The 25,643-nt window shown below is 38.3% G+C and overlaps 1 protein-coding gene and 1 pseudogene across 2 annotated transcripts in view; both read right to left on the bottom strand.

The window, feature by feature from the left end:
- Window positions 1-25,643, bottom strand: part of LOC134528214 (connectin-like) — a 903,159-nt gene that overhangs the window by 123,817 nt on the left and 753,699 nt on the right. The window lies entirely within an intron of this gene.
- LOC134528652 (U2 spliceosomal RNA) lies at window positions 25,191-25,365 on the bottom strand (annotated as a pseudogene).

The following is a 25,643-nucleotide window of genomic DNA, read 5'->3' as shown; positions in this document are numbered from 1 at the left end:
GTTTTTATATATTTATAAATTATATTAGTGTCACAAATTGTGAGTTCACATAACCTACAAAAAATTCTCCTACTCTTATATTATATAATGTGCTCAAGGATTGTTTAGATATTATAAACTCAAGACGCATAACATTTTTACTACCGCCTAGCTTATATTCTTATCCTGTTTTTCTCGTTTTATGAAAAAAATTACTCGACAATCTCACAGTGTAAAACTCTTCATAAAATATAATTTCTAAAACGTCTGGAACACAAATGGTCTATGAACACAGAATGTATTTCAAAGTTCTTCAGAGGTTTGCCTAGTTTAGGTAAGGCCCATCTCGCGTGACATTAGCACTAAGATATATTTTTTCCCCTTTTTCATGTGTCCTGCATTAGAGGGCATTCAGGTTACTTTTATCGCCTTTTTTCCTCCCTCCCCTCCAAATCCGCCTTCACACACAATTGATTTCCAGCGATTATGGTTCGTGACGAGAAAGATAAAAGGAATGGTCATATTCTGTGAAGGAAATTGAAGACAGCGTCTTTTGTGGATCGCAAAAGTGAAAGGGTTACTTTTGGTTAGATTTGTTTATTTAACTTGATGACAGCAAAACTGTTTAGCAAAATTATGTCCTGAATAAATAGCTACTTTATTAATAAAATTTTTACTAAGTCATTAAACAATCAGAATTCTTTTAAAAATATCCTTCTTAAGACTAAACCTAAGGATTTTTTATGCCATGTAATATTTGTACATGTTACGAGATATAGTGAAACTAGCCTGTATCTCGAATGTGTTCTAAAACTCTCAAAGTTAAATCAGCAGATAATAAATATTATTTGAAAAACATTTGAAAACAATTTATAGTAAAGGGGTTTTGAAACGAATTAAAATTCTTCTGTGAGTATACTAATGGAAACTGTTACCGCATATTTCAAAAACTTAAACATTGTACTCAAACAAATTTTAACATCAAATAAATTATCTATTGAGGTACACAATTTCACGAAAAGGATCGACTTGTAATATGGAAAATATTATTGCAACGGTTAAAGGGCACATACTTGAGATAAGAAATAATTTACTTTTATATTATAATATAATTTTTTTATTCGTAATCGACTGCAATAAGCTATGCTCGCACCAGATGTTTCTGCCTTGTGATTGTCGGCCGTATGCAAGAGAAGCCATTGTCTAATTTTACTTGCCCATTCAGGACGCGTTTGCTTCGGCACTGAATTATTGTGATTGTTGTGCTGAAATAACTTCACCGATCACGAAACACATACGATGTGTTTTAACTCTCAGCTAGTCCCGAAATATTTTCGCGAAAAATATATGCTTTTAGTAATTAGAAAAAAGAAGAAAGGACAGAGTAAAATGAGACAGCAATTAGGGCTTTAAAAATAAGTTACGATACTTTTTTATTATGTACTTACAGGCTTATCACCTTAACATGTACGGCTAACAACACTAAATATGCTGGGTTATTTGGCGACTAGCTTACCATTCCAGATCGTTGTGGCTTTCCCTACCAGCTTAATTTTTTTTTCCCTTCATGTCATCCGAAAGAAAAAAAATAGTGTTAGCGAATTCCTCGGCTTAAAAAAGGTGTTGGTCATAGGCCTTCAAGGCCAGAGTTCTAATAACTTTTTGGTTTTTGGGTTAAGACCACGTCAAAGGAAATTATGAAGTGCACAACGTTTCGGCTGGCCATGTCGGAGCAATCTTTTCCCAGGACGTGGTCATAACCCAAAACAAGAAGTAGTTAAAACTTTTTCTACGATCAAGATTGAAGTCTCTGCATGGTGATAAGATAATTTCTGATTTACGATGACTGGGCATGAACCTATTGCGTCCCTTCAGAAAACAATTAATTAATACTGCACCTTTTCATTTTACTGCAATGCCAACATTTAGACCACATATATATTGAGGCACATTTCAAGTCTATTACTTGTTATTCACACAAATTACGCCCCAGTCCGTTTTACTTTCCAGGTGAATGTATTGATCTTACATTAAAGTTATAGCATGGTACGAAATTCAACTCGAATACGCTACTTGCGAATTTCGTAGTTTACTCGCATGAAGACTAAAATATGCTCAAATGGTGGAGCCTTGCAGAAGAGATAAGAGCACGTGGAACTATGAAGTGTAAGAACTCAGTTCCAAATGAATAATAATAAAATAATAATAATTTCAACACTGCAGGAATATCTCGAAAAATTTTGTTTGAAGTGAAAATTCTTTACAGCCGGTATGATTAAGACAAGACAATGAAGTCATCAGATAATAATGATAGTGTAGCACTTAGAGAGCAACGAACGATGCAACAATCAGGAGTGGGGCCATCGATGACAAGTCTGCATTACAGAGCACTTGCATACTTGCGAACTTGTTTACTTGTGCACTTGCATAATTGCGCACTTGTATGTCAGTACAAATTCGTATACGTTTATCTCCGAAGTTTTAATTTGAACACGCATTATGGCCACGCACCCATTTCGTAAAATTGATTAAGGATCCTGAAAACAACATTGCTGCGGCAGATGATCACCACAAACACAAGGTTGTATGTTTAAAAAAAATTGTACGTTATTGCGTATCCAGTTGTATTTTAATATACAATAAAGGAAATAATTGAAAGCATAATTATCATAATATATTTGATTTTGAAAATATGTATAAGACATTAGAGGAATTTTTTCCCAGAAGACATTGTACCATGTAACATACCCAATTGTATTTTAACGTAAAATATTTAAATAAAGTAGGTACGCAGTTGAATGTACGATATTTGTGATGCAAAATTATAATTTAATTTTGAAAATTCTAACTAATGAAATTTGATGTTAACTGGATACGCAATAAGTAGAGACTGGAAAAATTCGCGCTTTCGATGACCTCTAGGATAGACTCCACAACCCCCTACATACTCAGGCAAATGTCACCTGCTCATTGCTTACTGACTCGTGACACCTGTCAACTGGGTCCATTCAATTCGATAATTTTTTTTTCTTTGGTTGGAGGTTTTCCATTGGCTCGAAGTCCTTCAGATAAACTGTAAGCCAATCACAGAAGCAATACAAAGGTACAGTTGTTTGGATTCTAGCATATCGTGAAATGAATCCGCGAATTTTTCCGGTCTCTAGCAATAAGAAACAATTACCAAACATTATTGTTTTTAACTGCCTTTCACGAGGCGTTGGCACAACGCGACACCCACGCACGCCCTTCGACACAGGATGGAAGCTTCTCGAGCCTGGGATATCCACGACGCGGTTCGTAAAACACGCCCCGTGACCATTGACCTGACAGCCAGGCGTGCTGAACGCCTCAATAAATAACCAGCCGAAAGTGACCGCTTTCACTTGAAAAGAACATCCGGAAACCGACAAGAGAAAAAAAAACGACGGGAACCTTCCGGGTCCGTGGAAACTCCACGCGTTCTCTCTTCGGCCCCACGAAGAGTCATAAACCAAGACGCAAATTGAAGGGTTGGTCGGGTGCGCTTCCATGCTTTTAGTTTCCAGGAGGAATTGCTCCCTCCCCCCTTTCTCTCCCGCCGGCAAGAACACGCGCTGTCCTTCAGAAGTCCGATTACAAGCGCGTTTGTAACGAACCCTCCTCCGACAGAGGTGTACGTCACGAGGCGTCTCGTCCGCGGGACTTGATGTGATAGCCGCAGGCGTCGACCTAGCTCGGTAAGGCGTGAGCTCCCAGGTCACGCGGGCTGGGAAGGGCATCGCGCTAATTCACGACTCCGGGGTGGGCTGTACGACCGCAGTTCATCAGCGCGGCTGTGTTTAATCTACCCCCCAGACAATCCTCTCTCTCAGACCTCTGTAGAACTTAATTCCTTGCCTCCGGCCAGCAATTAAACACTGCCTCAGCATCAATAAACCCGAAAAAAAAAAGTGTCGGGACGGAGAAAACACTTTATCATGTGCTTTCTCACCGTCTACGAAAACAGACGCATATTAACTTGTTTATTAAAAACACCCTCCTTACCCTTTAGTGATATATTCGTGACTCGTCGTTCAACTGAAATTTACGCTCAGGAATGAGAATCACCTTTAGAGCCGCCATATTTTTTTTGTTGTATTTCTAGTATCTTCGATGAGATGTAGGCCTATATATATTTTGACGTGACAACATCTAATAAATCGATGAACGCCGGCTGCACGCACGAAAAAGTGTCCCACTACGGATGTCCCACTACGGATGTGTTCTGTTTGCTCATTGTACGCATGCGTGGCATCTCTCTTCCACTCGATTGGAACAACCATCGATTTCACTTTTCAATCATATTTTCGTCGTTTGAATTATTAATATTATGTAATTTAACGATCGTCCGCCGATTTTCAGCACAATCGGTACAGTTATTTAAAAGTAATGTTGAAAATTCAAATACGTTTTGAACCAACAATGGTGTTTTACAGTTACACATAATAATTCAAATTACACCCGGGATCTTTTGCACAATGTTTTAAAAAATATTGTAACACATTATAAATAAGTTTGGTGTATTTGGGATGCGTATTTGTTATAAAATCGTGTTAATATTATACCCCTACCGTGAACAAAGTTTTTATAAAAATATATATATATATACCATTTGAAACCACTTTACTTTAATATGGCCTCGTGGGCGTATGGTTAGCGTAGGTGCCATTAGAGTTTAAGGTTGTCGGTTCAAACCCGGCATCTACGAATTTTTTTTTTTGTAAATGTAAAAATAAATATGGCGCACGCAACATTTCAAAAGTAATAAATATATTTGAATTAATGAATGCAAATAAAAGTAAATTTATTAATTCAATTGCACATTTCATTTCACTCCTTTGTATCCATACAAAATAGTGATAATTCAATAAAAATGATTCAATTTTATTCATAAAAGTATGCAGAGGTAGATTTTATCATGCAAAAGATTTGTTACCGTTTCCGGTAACTGTTTTTGTAATTAATAATTATTATTCAGTTATTGTTATTTCATTATTCACAGTTATGTTTTTTAGTTTTTTTTTTAATTTAATTGCATTAGGAGGACTCTAAGAACGTGAAACGTTTGCTCAACGGCCGTCTAGTCATGTGTGGGTGTCGTTGTTTCGAGTGTACCCGAGGACGGCCGAAGAAGCTGGATGGTGACGTAGCCGAGTGACGCGCTCAGCGGTGGCGCGCGAGTGTGCGGTACGGGACTTGCAAGCCGGACTCGACAGCAGGAGGATGGTTCGGTGCGACCGTCTGGCCCGCGGTGTGGCAACGGCGCGGAGGCGCGTTGACCACCAGCTGGGGCCCCACTCAACATGCCTAAAGTAAGGAGTCGACGCACATACTTGTTATGGCCAGAATAGGCGAAGGTCGGGGCTGTGAAATACTAAATGCTAAAATAGACTGTGATTCGCAACATAATTTGACTTTCTTCAGGACCGGAAATAATTTTTGTAGTGGATGAATGAACTTAAAGAAGTTAATGAACTTGTCACTCGGGCCCACATAGTCATAATTTGGATGGAGTGCACGGACACAGTTCAAGTACGTTTACGTATTATCATGAGGACTGCCGTATGAGCCGCGAGCAAACGGGAAAGTGCACGCACAGGAAAAAAAAACTTTAGATTTTTTGTTTAACTATAGTTTTATATATATATATATTTTGTATAGGGCATCTATGTGTTTCGTGCAATGTATACGTGGAGGGGGTTGTAATCCTAGGTAGGTCTGATAGTAAATGTTGACTGCACTTAATTTTTTGTGTTTTTATAATGGTACTCACACATTGCCCGGGGAATAAGGGAATAAGCTATTTACCTTTGGTTGGCCTTGGGGCATGAGTGTGGGGAAGAGTTGCTAATCGCGCTGTTGCGGGAGTTACGCAGCAGCGCGGTTGCAGATTGAAAAGTTAAAAAAAAAATTCTTCCTCAAAGAATATAATATTTTTAATGACTAAATGGTTTGGTTGCAAAAACCTATTACGGCTCAGTCTCAGGCCGAATATGATATTTACTTTTCTTCTGGATCAATCATTTCATCAATGTTTTGTTATGACGTTGTCACGTTAAACTATCGTCCGTAAACCGACTTTACAGACAATTATTTTTTTTTTTTAAGTTTGCTGTGGGAGTGAATCTTCCAGGAGGAGGTTAAATAATAAATCGTATGTCGCATTCATCTGAAGTGAGCTATTGCACCGAGCATAAGCTTATGTGATATTAGCTTGACCCTTCTAGGGTTGTTAGTAACTGAACCTGAATTCTTAAAAAACTTAACCACATAAATATCAAGGTGTATTTAGTCAGAAATAACGAAATTATATAATCTTCGTGTCAAGAATGTGAACTTCGGGTATTTTTCTCATTGTTAAAATCGCTTCTGACAGGGATAAAAATATTTGTCGCCAAAACTACCAAAATACTTACGTTTCTCACACAGCTCACAATGACAGCGGGACAGTGAGAACGATTCAATGTCGCTTTGATATGCGGGCTACAGGAGCTCTGGCCAGGTGAAAAGCACGGGGGTAAATCGATGGCCAAGGAAAGAAAGGTGCGACTGGATTCGAACCAGAATCTGACACCACATGAACCCTGAGAGGCTCATGCAGTGGAGCGGGTCTTAGCGCCTTAAAGGGTTAAGGGGGTTCCACACACCTCGCGTGAGCACAGCCGTGCGCTCCGCGATAATTCACGTCGGGAAACCCGAGCCGGCCACGTGGTGAATATAGTAATTATGTTCCAATCGCTACGTGCGTTGGTTATGGGGAGGGGGGAGAAAAGGGGGGGGGGGGGAAACACTGATGAATTGCCCCTTGGAAGCACGCCACCAGCTTCGCAACGTTAGCTGGAAAAAAGGCGAAGGGGTTGGGATTTTAGGGAGGAGGGGTGGTAGGGGTAGGGGCTGATTTATTGTCGCTTCCTGCGGGACGGGACCCGATCAGATGGTCTGTGGAGTGGAAAAGGTGATTGTTGGGGAAGGGGGGGAGGGAAAGGTTCTCGCTCCAGTTACTCCGGCAAAAGAGAGGGTGGAAGCGGGTAGTCACGTGAGTTCGTGCATGAAGGGTGGCATGAGTAGTTCGGGGGAGGGGGGGGGGGGAATTCAACCTCTCACGTGAAGTAATATCCATACAGTTCGCCGACCGACTAAACTATGTTTACAGACCCCGGTGGTCGACATAATCACGATATCCCCAATTTCTCCTAACCGATCGTTACGGCGTAGGGCGAAACAGCGTACAGAAGCACAGAAAAAAAAGAACATTTGCATACGTTCCCACGCGATAACTAAATTTATGGCATAAAAATTGCGAATAAGCTATGTTATGCCAACCAAGAACTGGCAGCCTGCACGTATGTTTAAAGTAGAACAGACGTGAAGGAGAAATACAGGCTTGGAAAGGCGACATATTGTTGAAAGTTTTTATGCCGTAAAGCATTTTTTTTGTTTAAAATTGAAAATCTGTCTTCCTTATGGCAGATATAATACATCACTAGATTTACACATTCCATAACATAAGCTGTTTCCGAATAGTGGCCTAATGGATCCCTCAGCTAAGGGATCCATAGATAGTGCATCGTAATGGACGCGGCCATCTTTGAGTTGTATCCGAATTCTCACAAGGGATGTCGATGCATCCTCTCATGCGTCCACTAATTCGAGATTTTCAGGGATGCGACTCTCGCATCCACTGATACGTCCATACATCCCTTAGCTTTGTTATTGTGAACACAACCCTTAAAGAGCGAACGTGATTTATAAATACTTATACCATAAGTATATGTTTACATAATTCACATGAACAGTAAATTAATCTGATTTGTAGGAACAACAAGTCCCTGATTCAAATTTTCTTCCATATTTCAATTCCCAACGATAATTGAAAAAAATCCGAAATTGTTTAAAATTTTGAATGTTCATTTACGTTTCACTGGCCCACCTTAGATGTCATGAATATAAAATGCCAATCCAAATTTGTACAATGACAAACCAACAGGTAGTGCTAGCTGTAAAACAATTCGGATATCGTACATTCTTTAGAATTCATCCTTTAAACTGTGGGTGCATTTGTTTAGGGATGTAGGGACGTGAACTTAAATGACGCATCCCTAGGTATTCGGATACAGCCAGAGTGTCAATATTGTTACGAACGCTCGAGACCAGACCGCGATGCCAGGTTCGTAGCTGGTTGGCGGCCCTGCACGGCCGTCATTGCGAACTGTGGGACTTGACAGACATTAAGGGCCAGTGACTTGTGATCGGACATTTTTAAGTATAATTATTTATTATGAATGTAAATATTAGTAATTAATACAAATGTGATAAAACCTAATTGGTCTATCCGTTACGAACCCTGTTCTCCCCCACATTATTAATCGTAACAATATTGACAGTATTGTCAGTATTATTACAGTTCAAGTCATTCATAAAAAATGAATTTAATATTAAACAACAATGACTAAACATAATAAACTATTTGTAGCAGCTAGTCACCATTAACTTGAAGCATTCCATAAAATTATATCATTTTGCTTTAACCGAAACAAATTGTAAAGATCAAATACAAAATTGTAAGAGTTTAAAAACTGTTTAAACCAATATTATTATTTTCGGATTTTATATCTCCTCCTTTATTAAATTTATTTATTCTTTCCTCTAGAAAAATCACTTAAGTTATCATTTAATTGGTTGGAGGTAAGTTCTTGATATTTGTAAACGGTTTCTAATATTTTAACGACACTTATATGATTGCTGTAATCACAAAGTTAAATCACTTGAAAGTTTCTCGTAACTCTAATATGAATGTATTACTTGGTTAGTTGTTACTACATCTACTTCATGTGGGGAAAATATTCAGTTCATTTTAAGCGTAAGTCTTGTAAGTACATTACAATAATGCTTACGTAATTTCGGTTTGTGTTTAGTCTATCACATGGAATATAGCCCGAAAGAGGAGATTATATTGTACCTTAACGAAGTAAACATATTTATTAAATAAGTTTATACAACCAAATAGCAATCACGCTTATATCAAAGCAATTACTTATTCGTTCAAGTAATAAAACATGTCTAAGAGGTAAAAATCGACGAATATTTATGTTAAAGATTAAAATATTCAAAGGTGAAACTTTTCTCATTCAAAAGAGCGTATGTAAATTAGTTTGTACAAACATTAAATTTTATCTTCTGCAAAAAAAAAAAAAAAAAATAAACATTGACGTTCTGCTCTTGACGAATATTTATTTTAAAGATTCAAGTATTCAAAGATTAAACTTTTCTTATTCAAACGAGCGTATATAAATACGTTTGCACAAAAATTAAATTTTATCTTCTTGAAAAACATTGACGTTCTGCTCTTTTTCTGTCTTCAACGAGCAGTGTAAAAAATTATCATTTATGTTATTACTTTTTGCTACGGTTGCGTGATTAAGGAAATAGTAATACCCACCTAGCAAACGAGCAGTTTTAAGCTGTACTTATTCTTTCCTACGTGAGGACGTGTGCAAGCCAACTGTAGCGTAACTCGATGTCAATTATTGAAACCAGCCATATACCGACCGAAATAGACGGCAGGCAGTGATAAATCGTTGCAGGGCGTATACTGAAGCAGAATAACTATTTGTAAATTTGTAAGTTTGCTGTCTGAAAAGTTACCAAACAAGTAAACTGTAAACAGGTATGAACGAACACTGTAAGGTTTTTATGTAAATGAAACAGAAATATTAATGTAAAAATACAGATATTTTGAAATTTGTATATTTACATAGAAAAAACTGTACCACTTCAAAATAGTGTTCGCAGTAATACTGGTTCCGGATTTTTACCAGTGCATTTATGCTTTGTGTTGTCCCAGTACTACTTCCAATAGTTAGTTTTCTTCAAACAGTTCCCTGAATAGCTTTTCAGTATTAACTGCACACATTAATAAGCAGAATAAAACAAAATAAAATTCAATTATTGAATATTCGATTATCTTTTCCATGGTTAAAAAATTATGTTTAAATGAAACGCCAATTAAAGTATTAAAGTATACACCAATTTCCGTAAGAAATACTCAGTATTATCCCGAAAAACATATTTCATTAATGCAAAAATAATCATAGCCATGAGTTGTACAAAGCTACAATATCTTTTATGTTGTATTATAAAATATTTCTTGGCAACTGGTTTCAACACGAATTATTTTGTAAAAGTACAGAATTTTTTTTTCTGTGCACACAATAACAAACACGCTTTTCTTCATTAAAACAAGCGGGACAAACGTTTGTCAGTTCTTTGATTTTTTTATGTCGCGTTTCATCTTTTTCTCTTTCCTAGACCTGTGTGCTCGCTCGCTCGTCGAAAACAAATCCAGCGACATGAGCATGAAGATGAAAAATAACGCTTTCTGCTGCTTTACGGCCATTTGTCTGGAGTCGTTCTTCTTTGTCTACCTCGCTTTCTCCCTTCACCCAAAATTGTATGACGAAGAGGGAGGGAGAGAGATAGAGAGAGAGTGTGTGTGTGTGTATGTGTGTGAGAAAAAAAGGGGGAGGAAGGGGGGGGGGGGGGGGGTGGGGGGAGTTTGTCACTTCCCTGTGCGTCACGTCATCACTCAACTCGCTCGCCGCCTGTAGCTTCCCTTGCCACGCAACACGCGCATCACTCCCGTCTTGCGGGTTGCATAAAATACGAGTAATAAGCTCTAAAGGGCGGCATTCCCTTCCCGACAGGACACTCGCTGCTCTGTCGGGCCAATCACACTAGCTCTAGGGACCTCAGGGCGGTAACGATGCCGTAATAACGCCGCTCAGGCACGTTTAAGCACCACTGCCTGAATTTAACGTACATTTTTCTCGGTATACGGCATTTGGTGGGAGCAATTTCGTGAATGGAACGGAAGTCGCAGGAAAAGGAAACGTGTAACAACAGTGCTGTACTCTTTGGTGGATGACGCAAAACAAAGTTCACAAAGCCAAAGGGAAAATTCATAGTTTTAACTGTTAAATGATTTTTAAGAAAATTGAGAGTATTTTAATAAAATTCATTGAGGAGAATCAGGTCCATAGCCGGGGTTTAGTAATTTTTGTCTTTTTCGCTTATATCCGAGCCGTTTCATTATATAGTACGAAATTTCGGCCTGCAAATCGAATGATTCGGTAGTCAACGTAGCTGCTCCGGCAGCGAATTATAGCGGCGGGTGCAGAAACTACGTTCGATTCGCGTCCAGTTGTTTAGTTAAAATTATTTTGAGAACATTTATCACGCTCGGCATTATTTTAAAGAGTTCTACGTTAAATTTCGTGTCCGATTTTTCGTATTATAAGTGTATTTGCAACACGAAAACACGTGAATTTGCTTGTTATCGAGGTTAGATGTTTACACATCTCTGGCAAGTATTGAATGACTCGCTTAACACGTAACCTCCAGTTGAGTTCCGAGCATAAAATTGTACGTTAACTTGTGCTCGTATAGTTACGTCCTATCACCCTCTAACGCATGCGCCACTGATTTTGGAACTTTATTTGTATGGACATGAACACGACTACTGTTTCCTACGAAACGCATGATGGTTTCGTGTTTATTTCCTGCATCCATGAATATGAAAGGCCCCAATGGATCACGAACTATTAAAGCCTTAAAAAATTACGAGCCCCTCGGCTTAGGTTAGACTATTTGATGGAACCAACCTAACGTACTGGAACAATTCAATTTATATAATTTTGTTATGACTGCCACGCTCTTTGGTCACTTAAGCTGGAAATGAATTTCCAACCATTTACCAACATATAAACCAAGACAGTTAAATACATAATACTTCATAATTTTATGGTTAAACATATAAATCTTTTAGAAAAATAAAAATTTTGAGTGTTTTATACTTTTATTCATCAGTTTCGCTGAGACATATTAAGGTCTAATCTAAAAATTTATACCTACATTTATGGCTAACTTGGAAAAAAAATACAATTTAATATTTTCTAAGAGTGTAATATTAATGGTAAGAAATGTTTCGTCAATAATATTCAGACATTGGTGTCTTTACAATTATACCGTAGTCTTTTTAAGTAGGGAATTCACTAATGGATAGAGACTGGAAAAAATCGCGCTTTCGAAGACTTCTAGGATAGACTCCACAACCCCCTACACACTTGGGCAAATGCCAACCTGCTCATTGGCTACTGACTCGTGACACCTGTCAACTGGGACGCTTGCGATTAGATACTTTTTTGGTTGAAGGTTTTCTATTGGCTCAAAGTCTTTCAGATAAACTGTAAGCCAATCATAGAAGCAATATAAAGGTACAGTTCTTTGGATTCTATCAAATAGTGAAATGAATCCGCGAATTTTTCCGGTCTCTACTAATGGAATTTATATTAAAAAAAAAAAGGTTCCAACAATAATTTTCAAGCTCCAAATTACTTTACCCAAAGTATCTTTCACGTCAGAAATCTCTTTGAATCGTTCGCGAGATGTTCTATTGCAGAACCCAACACCTCTGTCCCGACAGGTGCGCGGATTAATTACCTCGTCTCTTCTCGAGATCAAGGGCAAGCAAAGTCGCCGGGAACTACGCAGCGCCGGCCCTGGAACCGGATTGGAACACGAATTAACGATTCAAATTAAAAGCCCGACGAGGTCTCGAAACGAAGGGATGCAGTCGGTGAGGGAGTGGAAATTGGGAAGGGGAGGGGGGGTAGGGCGCTTCCTACCCTCTCTCCCACTTTCAAAGCAATTACTTTAATAAATTTGAGATATCTAAATTGATTCCGGAACAGCCGGAGCGTAACTAACACGAGCAGAACAGGTTCAGCAGTTTGGTTGAGAAGGGGGGGGGGGGGGGGGCCTCGCAAGGGTGGCAGCAGTGCGTCATCGCTCCCTTCAAGCAGTTTGTCATGTCGTTGAGTTGGCAGCCCTGCGCGCGGGGTGCGGCGACTGGAAACACTCCGCGACTCGACCGTTCCAGGGGGTTATCTCTGGAACCGGCGGGTGTCGACTGAAATAGCGCGGTATGTGCCCATGTCGTGTTTCAAACCGTCACGTTAGATAGCGCTACTACGGCTAGCCGGGTCTTTTGTCAGTTCACAGAGAGCGTTAATATTTATAATTAATTAATTGAAACGTTTTCGACAGAATTAAATGTTCATATTAAATAATAAATAGTAATAAAACATACATTATCTATATTATTGTTTTTAAATGTGCTTTTTTTATGGTAATTGTTAATACCTGATCTCTTCTATAATAACTGAAGAAAATGAAATAAGCGGGTATTACATAGTCAATAAATTAAAAATAACTGTTTTTATAACGAAAAAAAAACCTCTCAGCGTTCTGAAATTGTAACTAGCAGTATGACAGTAAACAAGTCTTGGGGCGTTTATTACTATTAATGCGAGACTAATGGTTATATAGTGCCTCCGTTAGAGCTTAAAAAAAGCCGTCGGAACTCGATTTTTTTTTCAATACATTCTATGGTCACGCACTTCCGATCACGTTACTTCATTTTTACGTTCATAGATGCTATAGTGAGATCGGTAATTTTTTTTTTTTACAGAAAAGCAACGCTAAGTTTCCAGTCTTCCAGACGTTTATTCGTTGACTGTAACTCTCTGATAGTCGCGGCTGTGTGCCGAGCACTCGTTAGTGATGTCTGGGTATATATAAATTCATAAATTAATTTGCGATGTTTGAGTAAACATTCAGGTACATATCTACTAAACTCTCATGCTCAGGTTTAGCTGTGCTGTTAGTAATGTATGACTGAATATGCGTAAATGATTATTAGCTAATCTGTTAAGTCTTTTTTTAAAGATAGTTATGTCTATATTAATTTTTATATAATTATAAATGACAAAACATATGTTATTATAGTCTATGATAATATATATATATTTTTCAATTAGCTTTTAATTTCATTTACATAAAATTAGCTACATGATGTTATCTTTATGTAACAAAAGTGAATTTTTTTACAAGCTGGCAATTTGTTTATTTAATTTGGACTCTCTTTGAAAGACTTTTACATATTTTTTCATTTTATTTCATATTATTCATATTTCATATTATTTGTAATTATTGTTATTTTAGGTTAATTTAGGATTATACATTTTGTTTTCTACAGACTGTACAATTTTGTATGGTTAAAAGATAGACAAGGCACATCTTATCTTCACATAAACTAAGTAAATAAAATAAAATTGGCCTTAGATGACAGTCACTTAATTCGCATGATAAGATAATTACATCACAAACTTTAGCTAAAATTAGCACTAACGTACGCTTTTAGTTATACATACTTGATTTAAAACAAAACCAATATTTAAGGTTTGCATTAATTAACACTTAGAAAATATCGCTGCCATAAGCCATGCAAATTTTAGCGTAAGATTTACATCAGCAGATGATGAAAAGTAGTTTTTATTTCAAAACTAAACTTTCGCTTTTTCATTTCATCAGCGCTCAAATAGCTAAAACTAGAGAAGCAACACTCAGCGTATCTCACTATGTATAATTAGCATGCCCACTTTATAAATTAAAATTAAAGATTTTTAAAAATATAAAAACAAACTTTCCCTTTTTACAACACTCAGAATTGAGAAATTGTAAAGTGGTAAAATTGGTTGGGAGTTTTGTAGATTTATTGTTCATAACCCAATTTATTGACTTCTGCTTGAATAGCTTCGGAGATATGATGATTCATTATGAAAATAAACTTACCTAGAATTCTTACATATAGCTTAGTTTGCTTAGAAGATACATTTTTAAAATTACAAAAATACTTGGACCTACACCATTTTCACCCCCTTAGGAGTAAAATTATGGAAAAAAGTTATTTTTGCTCAGTTTCCTGTCGCCGCTATAGTAGAATATTAGGCATGAACTATTATTCATTAGGTCATACTACCCCTTATGCACCTCTTTAAGGTGAAAATTCGGAGAATGGTTAAAGTAGTATAGGAATGTATGTCCGAGCGCAGGGTCCAGGGTGAGGTGCGAGGTGCCGAGCCACATCTCTGACGTCACGTCCATCTCTGACGTCACGGCGGCCATCTTGGATGGTTGTGACCTTGACCTTTGACCTTGACCTTGAATTTGATCCTCAAAAATCGCCAAAATCCGCCAAAATTGGGCAAAAATTACCCAAAATTCCTCAAAAATCGCCAAAATTTCCATTTCTGTGGAAAAAAGTTCCGCCAAAAATTCGCAAAAAATTCCTCAATTCGAAAATCAGGATTTCGAAAATCCTCAAAAGTCGTTTTGCCCTAGAAAGAACCCTAATTCCTAAAACTGGCTTAAAACTCCTAAGAGATAGCCGCTTATAAGCCATTTCTAGGAATAAGGATACCATGACCGCCATCTTGGATTATGTCGTCACCGATGCATTTTTCGTTACGGCCGCCATCTTTAACTTTTTTATTTATTATCCGATTTTAATAAAATATTTTTTAAAAATTATAAAAAAAATTAAATAATAAAATTTTAATAAAACATTTATAAAAAACAAACATTAACGACACGGAGTTCGGAGTCCTCGGTTCGAACCCGGTGAGGGCAAAAAAAATTAAAAATGGCGACAGGCTCCTTCCTTAATGGTGGCTGCAGGCAGACTGACTCCCACCAATTTTCTTAAAGCAGATATATCGTCACCTAGTATGACGTCATGTCCGCCATCTTGTCTTCGTTGCTGGAGACCACCATCTTGTTTTCGTCGGCGAGAGTGCGCTGACGCCATGTTAGTTTAGTTCTTATCCGCTAGAGTGCAGTAATCATTTATTACTAAGGTGCCCGCCATCTTGAAATTTGGCCGCCATCTTGAAATCATGTAATAATGTAGCTAGAAAAGCGGGAAAAAATCCAAAATTCATTAAATAAATCACTCATTAATTTACATATTGATTCGATCGATTCCCGTCCTCGGTTCGATCCCTGGCCGATACAAAACAACTTTAATTAAAAAAATACTAAAAAAGTGTTAGGTTTGAAAAAATAAAAACACCACAAGTTCTTTTAAAAAAATTTTATTAAATAAATTCAATACACTACTACAAGTCCAAAAAAACCCTGACAAATTACCAAAGCCTTTTGGATTCCTCGATTCAAACAGTCTTCTTATTGTACGGACTAAGCCTTTTACATGACTTTAAATGTCTATCCGATCCGTTCATCACCGCAGCCAGAGACGGACTGAAGTTCATAGCACCTATATATAGTCTCATTAGCCGATACAACACATGAGTCAAATCAATAACCATGTTCATTATACGTCTCGGAGCATTTTTTATAATGACGATGTAAGCTATCGAGACGTGAAATTAGTTTATTGCACTTATTGCACTGAAATTGTATTCTTTGAACATTATTAGAACAACCACTTCTTTCATGTCTGCGAGCATTTGAGGTGATAGTAAATGATGCGCCACAGTATTTGCACTGATGCGAAGTACGCTCTTCATTAATTGAAGTATTCAATGCTGATGAAACTTCAGCTGATGGTGGAACAGCACATATCGAAGTCTCCTCCAGTGTTGTCAGAGGCGTTGCCAACGGGATCTGCTCCAACATCGTCGGCGCCGACGTCATGGTTCCCGTAGTCGATGGTACATCCTCCATCGAGTACGACGTTAAAGTCGGTAAAGATGCCATCGAAGTCTCAAGAACAAGCAATTACACGTCATATGTACCAGAAGAAACAAACTAGATGATCCGTACACCGTCGACGGCAGTAACAAACTAAGCGTCCTGCTCTCTAGGACTCGTTTATATACATTAACCGGTTTGAATAATACGCTAGTCAAATCAAGAACATTTTACTAAAATACTAGAGTCAAAACAACATTAAAAAAATAGAAGCACCATCAAAAAAAAAAGGAAGCACACTTGGAAGCACCTTCAAAAAAGGAAAAACAATAGGAAGCACCGACTACGAAAAGGCAGCACATTTGGAAGCACCGACAACGAAAAGACAGCACATTTGGCAGCACCGACAACAAAAAGGCAGCACATTTGGAAGCACCGACTACGAAAAGGCAGCATATTTGACAGCACCGACAACGCAAAGGCAGCACATTTGGAAGCACCGACTACGAAAAGGCAGCACATTTGGAAGCACCGACTACGAAAAGGCAGCACATTTGGATGCACCGATAACAAAAAGGCAGCACATTTGGAAGCACCGACAACGAAAAGACAGCACATTTGGAAGCACCGACAACGAAAAGACAGCACATTTGGCAGCACCGACAACGAAAAGGCAGCACATTTGGAAGCACAGACTACGAAAAGGCAACACATTTGGCAGCACCGACAACGAAATGGCAGCACATTTGGAAGCACCGACTACGATAAGGCAGCACATTTGGAAGCACCGACAACGAAAAGGCAGCACATTTGGAAGCACCGACAACGAAAAGGCAGCACATTTGGAAGCACCGACAACGAAAAGACAGCACATTTGGAAGCACCATCATCGAAAAGGCAGCACATTTGGAAGCTCCATCAACAACAAAAAAAGTCAAAAAGGAAGCACAAGTTACGAGATCTAAGTCTTAGTTAGAAATCTGAATACAAGAAATAAAAACATTAAATTCTTATAATTTAAATTATTTATTTTATTGCTTTACATTATACAAATGCAAGTAAAACAAGCCACTATTGTATGTAGCCAGCATTCCTCAGTTCTTTGAGTATGAAGGATATTTCTTTAATGTTCGAATATTTTCCTGCACAAAGCGAACCATGTAGAAGTCTTAGCCGGTCAACCAATATGTTTGGATCTTTCCATGATGTGTAATCAATCTCTTCTGCTGCGTTCATCCTTGCATGTTTATAATAAATATTATCTCTGGTATCTTCCGTTTTACCACCAACCTCAGGGTAACTTTCGTGTTTGAGACGGTGATCATCACAAGCTTGATCAGATTTATTTAATATATCACGTCGTCTCCATCGTTTCGGTCTCAGGACACCGCCACATTCTTCGATCTTGGCAGCTTTAGGTGCTTCATCATAGTCTATGTTTTTGTCAACAGCCTCAGAGTCACTGTAACAATCACCGTAGAAGGAATCGTCTTCACCCAATTTACCGTAATAATTCGATGTTGATGATGTTGAAGTGTCTTCATCGTCTTCATGCTTCCTTTTTAGGAGTCCATCATTTTTACAAAGTAGGAAAGATCTACTTGAATTCGGCTGGAATATATTCTCACTTTTCACGTTAAGGATTCTTCCATTGTCTTCATTCTTCCGTAAATCATCAACCTCCTTCAATTTAAGTTCTTTGTCGAGATCGGAAGAGCCAAGAAAATTATTGTCGTAATGCAGATCACTCTTCCTTAGGCTAGTAGATTCATCGTTGTCCTCTAGCTTGTACGCAGGCTTGGTGCTACAAGTTCTGCCATGTCTTTTTAGGCTCTCTCTCCGCGTAAACGACTTGCTACATCGAACACAACTTATCATATTGCGCAGTGGATTTTTAACACAGTCATTCTTCTCATGTTGTCTTTTATTCTTTCTCAAGATAAACTCTTTACTGCAAAACTTACACATATGTTCTTTCGATACAGCGTCAGATCCCAAATCGGAATTCATATTAGTTACTGAGACTAATGCCAGATACCAATTGAGTGTTTTAAATTAGATCCAATACTTAAATATAATTTTTTTCATATTTCATCAGCGAGAATTAATATATCTCATGCAAAAGTACTTTATGCATGTAGTTCTGCTTTTCAACAACAGATGTCGCCACATGTTGCTTGCAGGTAAATAATATTTAGTTATTTTATGCGGGATGCGGGATGCTCACTAACGATCGCAAAAGAAGGATGGCTTCGCTAGACTCCAAGGAAAAGGAAGTTCGTCTTGGATGTTGGTGCTCCACAGATGTCTCATGGCGTAATATTAATTTGACTGAGTAACAATATTTGTTAATTCCACCTGATAAAAATATTGCAAGTTTTGATTAAGTAGCAGAAATTATCGAATTAAATGTAACTCCAAATAAAATGACATGTCTCATTAGACCAAAAAAAAAATCCATGCAGAGAGCGGTTTCTCAGAATAGTCAGAAACACTTGAAGAAACCACAGGAATGATTGCAAGAACACGGGAAAAACCATCAAAATATTGACAAGAATAATCAGGAGCACACGGAGAAAACCATCAAAATATTGACAAGAATAACCAGGAGCACACGGAGAAAACCATCATAATATAGGCAAGAATAATCAGGAGCACACGGAGAAAACCATCATAATATTGACCAGATTAATCAGAAGTACTCGGAGAAAACTACCACACGTTTTCTTTTATCATAAAATTATAGGAAAAAAAAATATTTAAAAATAAAAATAAATTAATAAAAAAGTAAAAAAAAATGCATAAACCGTTTCTGCTAGCTTGTAAACTTATCATTGTTGAGCAAAGATAGAGTTCTTGAACAAGCCAGAAATTTATGCATTTTTTTTTAACTTTTTTATTAATTTATTTTTATTTTTAAATATTTTTTTTTCCTATAATTTTATGATATCAAAGAAAACGTGTGGTGGTTTTCTCCGAGTACTTCTGATTAATCTGGTCAATATTATGATGGTTTTCTCCGTGTGCTCCTGATTATTCTTGCCTATATTATGATGGTTTTCTCCGTGTGCTCCTGGTTATTCTTGTCAATATTTTGATGGTTTTCTCCGTGTGCTCCTGATTATTCTTGTCAATATTTTGATGGTTTTTCCCGTGTTCTTGCAATCATTCCTGTGGTTTCTTCAAGTGTTTCTGACTATTCTGAGAAACCGCTCTCTGCATGGATTTTTTTTTGGTCTAATGAGACATGTCATTTTATTTGGAGTTACATTTAATTCGATAATTTCTGCTACTAAATCAAAACTTGCAATATTTTTATTAGGTGGAATTAACAAATATTGTTACTCAGTCAAATTAATATTACGCCATGAGACATCTGTGGAGCACCAACATGCAAGACGAACTTCCTTTTCCTTGGAGTCTAGCGAAGCCATCCTTCTTTTGCGATCGTTAGTGAGCATCCCGCATCCCGCATAAAATAACTAAATATTATTTACCTGCAAGCAACATGTGGCGACATCTGTTGTTGAAAAGCAGAACTACATGCATAAAGTACTTTTGCATGAGATATATTAATTCTCGCTGATGAAATATGAAAAAAATTATATTTAAGTATTGGATCTAATTTAAAACACTCAATTGGTATCTGGCATTAGTCTCAGTAACTAATATGAATTCCGATTTGGGATCTGACGCTGTATCGAAAGAACATATGTGTAAGTTTTGCAGTAAAGAGTTTATCTTGAGAAAGAATAAAAGACAACATGAGAAGAATGACAGTGTTAAAAATCCACTGCGCAATATGATAAGTTGTGTTCGATGTAGCAAGTCGTTTACGCGGAGAGAGAGCCTAAAAAAGACATGGCAGAACTTGTAGCACCAAGCCTGCGTACAAGCTAGAGGACAACGATGAATCTACTAGCCTAAGGAAGAGTGATCTGCATTACGACAATAATTTTCTTGGCTCTTCCGATCTCGACAAAGAACTTAAATTGAAGGAGGTTGATGATTTACGGAAGAATGAAGACAATGGAAGAATCCTTAACGTGAAAAGTGAGAATATATTCCAGCCGAATTCAAGTAGATCTTTCCTACTTTGTAAAAATGATGGACTCCTAAAAAGGAAGCATGAAGACGATGAAGACACTTCAACATCATCAACATCGAATTATTACGGTAAATTGGGTGAAGACGATTCCTTCTACGGTGATTGTTACAGTGACTCTGAGGCTGTTGACAAAAACATAGACTATGATGAAGCACCTAAAGCTGCCAAGATCGAAGAATGTGGCGGTGTCCTGAGACCGAAACGATGGAGACGACGTGATATATTAAATAAATCTGATCAAGCTTGTGATGATCACCGTCTCAAACACGAAAGTTACCCTGAGGTTGGTGGTAAAACGGAAGATACCAGAGATAATATTTATTATAAACATGCAAGGATGAACGCAGCAGAAGAGATTGATTACACATCATGGAAAGATCCAAACATATTGGTTGACCGGCTAAGACTTCTACATGGTTCGCTTTGTGCAGGAAAATATTCGAACATTAAAGAAATATCCTTCATACTCAAAGAACTGAGGAATGCTGGCTACATACAATAGTGGCTTGTTTTACTTGCATTTGTATAATGTAAAGCAATAAAATAAATAAATTAAATTATAAGAATTTAATGTTTTTATTTCTTGTATTCAGATTTCTAACTAAGACTTAGATCTCGTAACTTGTGCTTCCTTTTTGACTTTTTTTGTTGTTGATGGAGCTTCCAAATGTGCTGCCTTTTCGATGATGGTGCTTCCAAATGTGCTGTCTTTTCGTTGTCGGTGCTTCCAAATGTGCTGCCTTTTTGTTGTCGGTGCTTCCAAATGTGCTGCCTTTTCGTTGTCGGTGCTTCCAAATGTGCTGCCTTATCGTAGTCGGTGCTTCCAAATGTGCTGCCATTTCGTTGTCGGTGCTGCCAAATGTGTTGCCTTTTCGTAGTCTGTGCTTCCAAATGTGCTGCCTTTTCGTTGTCGGTGCTGCCAAATGTGCTGTCTTTTCGTTGTCGGTGCTTCCAAATGTGCTGTCTTTTCGTTGTCGGTGCTTCCAAATGTGCTGCCTTTTTGTTATCGGTGCATCCAAATGTGCTGCCTTTTCGTAGTCGGTGCTTCCAAATGTGCTGCCTTTTCGTAGTCGGTGCTTCCAAATGTGCTGCCTTTGCGTTGTCGGTGCTGTCAAATATGCTGCCTTTTCGTAGTCGGTGCTTCCAAATATGCTGCCTTTTTGTTGTCGGTGCTGCCAAATGTGCTGTATTTTCGTTGTCGGTGCTTCCAAATGTGCTGCCTTTTCGTAGTCGGTGCTTCCTATTGTTTTTCCTTTTTTGAAGGTGCTTCCAAGTGTGCTTCCTTTTTTTTTTTGATGGTGCTTCTATTTTTTTAATGTTGTTTTGACTCTAGTATTTTAGTAAAATGTTCTTGATTTGACTAGCGTATTATTCAAACCGGTTAATGTATATAAACGAGTCCTAGAGAGCAGGACGCTTAGTTTGTTACTGCCGTCGACGGTGTACGGATCATCTAGTTTGTTTCTTCTGGTACATAAGACGTGTAATTGCTTGTTCTTGAGACTTCGATGGCATCTTTACCGACTTTAACGTCGTACTCGATGGAGGATGTACCATCGACTACGGGAACCATGACGTCGGCGCCGACGATGTTGGAGCAGATCCCGTTGGCAACGCCTCTGACAACACTGGAGGAGACTTCGATATGTGCTGTTCCACCATCAGCTGAAGTTTCATCAGCATTGAATACTTCAATTAATGAAGAGCGTACTTCGCATCAGTGCAAATACTGTGGTGCATCATTTACTATCACCTCAAATGCTCGCAGACATGAAAGAAGTGGTTGTTCTAATAATGTTCAAAGAATACAATTTCAGTGCAATAAGTGCAATAAACTAATTTCACGTCTCGATAGCTTACATCGTCATTATAAAAAATGCTCCGAGACATATAATGAACATGGTTATTGATTTGACTCATGTGTTGTATCGGCTAATGAGACTATATATAGGTGCTATGAACTTCAGTCCGTCTCTGGCTGCGGTGATGAACGGATCGGATAGACATTTAAAGTCATGTAAAAGGCTTAGTCCGTACAATAAGAAGACTGTTTGAATCGAGGAATCCAAAAGGCTTTGGTAATTTGTCAGTGTTTTTTTTGGACTTGTAGTAGTGTATTGAATTTATTTAATAAAATTTTTTTAAAAGAACTTGTGGTGTTTTTATTTTCTCAAACCTAACACTTTTTTAGTATTTTTTTAATTAAAGTTGTTTTGTATCGGCCAGGGATCGAACCGAGGACGGGAATCGATCGAATCAATATGTAAATTAATGAGTGATTTATTTAATGAATTTTGGATTTTTTCCCGCTTTTCTAGCTACATTATTACATGATTTCAAGATGGCGGCCAAATTTCAAGATGGCGGGCACCTTAGTAATAAATGATTACTGCACTCTAGCGGATAAGAACTAAACTAACATGGCGTCAGCGCACTCTCGCCGACGAAAACAAGATGGTGGTCTCCAGCAACGAAGACAAGATGGCGGACATGACGTCATACTAGGTGACGATATATCTGCTTTAAGAAAATTGGTGGGAGTCAGTCTGCCTGCAGCCACCATTAAGGAAGGAGCCTGTCGCCATTTTTAATTTTTTTTGCCCTCACCGGGTTCGAACCGAGGACTCCGAACTCCGTGTCGTTAATGTTTGTTTTTTATAAATGTTTTATTAAAATTTTATTATTTAATTTTTTTTATAATTTTTAAAAAATATTTTATTAAAATCGGATAATAAATAAAAAAGTTAAAGATGGCGGCCGTAACGAAAAATGCATCGGTGACGACATAATCCAAGATGGCGGTCATGGTATCCTTATTCCTAGAAATGGCTTATAAGCGGCTATCTCTTAGGAGTTTTAAGCCAGTTTTAGGAATTAGGGTTCTTTCTAGGGCAAAACGACTTTTGAGGATTTTCGAAATCCTGATTTTCGAACTGAGGAATTTTTTGCGAATTTTTGGCGGAACATTTTTCCACAGAAATGGAAATTTTGGCGATTTTTGAGGAATTTTGGGTAATTTTTGCCCAATTTTGGCGGATTTTGGCGATTTTTGAGGATCAAATTCAAGGTCAAGGTCAAAGGTCAAGGTCACAACCATCCAAGATGGCCGCCGTGACGTCAGAGATGGACGTGACGTCAGAGATGTGGCTCGGCACCTCGCACCTCACCCTGGACCCTGCGCTCGGACATACATTCCTATACTACTGGTTAATATGAACTGGTAGTTTTGGTAGGTTGAATATTTATTTGTATCCAATACCTAAATTTCTTCTTGAATAGTTCTGAATATATTATTTTTAGTTCTATATATATACATATATAGTGTATATATATACACACACTCCTTTTTCAGCCTTTTAAGGGTGGAAGTTTTGTGGTGATATTAGCTAAATGTTTAAGTAAGCCAAACCGTTCACTAGTTTTCATGTAATGCCGGAACAAAGGGGTAAATAAACAAACAATATATTAATAAATATTGGGACGTAAATAAAAGTTTCCAGTAGTTTTTCTCCCCCCATAATTTAATTGAATTTAAGATATTTTTTCCCATACTATTTTATTATTGAAATGGAAGGTGCATTGTATGAAATTTAGGATGTAGTTCAGTCAAATATATTTACATTATAAATTTATCCTAATATTTTTTTAAAAATTTATCTAATTGTATAAAGCTGTTGATCATATGGTTGGGTGTAAGTAAGTGCTGTTGCTTTGACTAAGCCACAAATCGGAATCAAATGAACAAAATACTTGCGTGAAAGTTATTTGACACCGGCCCAATCTGTCCGACGTGCCGCTCCCTCGGCACGCATCCTAATCCTGCATCCCCCCCCCCCAACCATCTCTCACACCTCCTGGAACAACCCTCGCCAGCTGCCCAGCACGTCGGCGAGACACGTCGCATTCCCCCCAGGGGTCGTGCATCCTCCCCGTAGCAGGGGGCATCGCGCGCGCTCCACGCGTCATTCCAGACGCGCCCCCTGGGGCTGACGCGTCCGGCGCCCGCGCGCGCGTCCAAGTCGCGCGTCTACATGGCGCTGGCAACGCCTTCTTCAACACGTGCAGTTGGTCCCGCGTGTTTCGGTTAGGTTACGTTAGAAACACGTGAAAATACTTTAAACAGTGCTGGCTCGTTTATTAGGATTGCTTACCACTAAAAAAAAAAAACATAAAATGACATTATGAATTAAATTGTCCGCAGGCTATCACGGCCATTGTCCGAAGTAGCTTGGCTTCTGGGTTGTAGCCGCGTCCTTTGGCGAATAATTCACCGACTTTTTCGGTCTACATTTAAGTCGCCCATCATCAGGGAGCAGTAGGTAACTGCTCCCTGATGATGGCGACTGCAATGTCGACCGCAACGCCGGTGAATTATTCGCCTAGGCCGCGACTCCTACCCAGAAGCCAAGCTACTTCAACATTATGAATTACCAGTTCAAAAATATAACTAGGTAACTCTACCAAAAATCCTTACAGTTTTAAATATTTTTTAATGTAGCTAAGCTATCCATTTGTTCCTACCATTTTACAGAACTTTTTCTTGGCCGATCCCCGGTGGAACTGCAATAACGGGCCAACCCGCGGCGGAGGTGGGGCAAGCCCCTAGCGCTCCGCCTTGTTCCAAAAATCAGTCTAATGTTCTGGTCCTGCGATGCAGGACGTATCGGATACCAAGCTGATTTTAGAGCAGATATTTTCGGACCAGCTGTGTGTTTAAAACCTTCTGGCATTATCTGTGTTTCGTGGTTGGCCCTGGTTTTATTTCACGGCAGACCAACCGTTGCCATCATCCACCAACCATCCGAAAGAATCAGAGCAATGGCTTAAGAGACCGGAAAAAAAAATATCATGGATTCATTTCGTGGTAGGTTAGAATCCAAATAATTTTACCTTTCTGTTGCTTCCGCTGTTGGTTCACTGTTGATCTGGAGGACTTCGGTCCAATTGGATAACCTCAGTCATGGAAGTATCGAATCACAAGTTACCC

The sequence above is a fragment of the Bacillus rossius genome, chromosome 1, assembly GCF_032445375.1.
Source record: "Bacillus rossius redtenbacheri isolate Brsri chromosome 1, Brsri_v3, whole genome shotgun sequence".
In the NCBI taxonomy this organism is placed as follows: Eukaryota; Metazoa; Arthropoda; class Insecta; order Phasmatodea; family Bacillidae; genus Bacillus; species Bacillus rossius.
The sequence above is the reverse complement of the archived record's forward strand: the minus strand, read 5'-3'. Positions and strand labels throughout refer to the sequence as shown.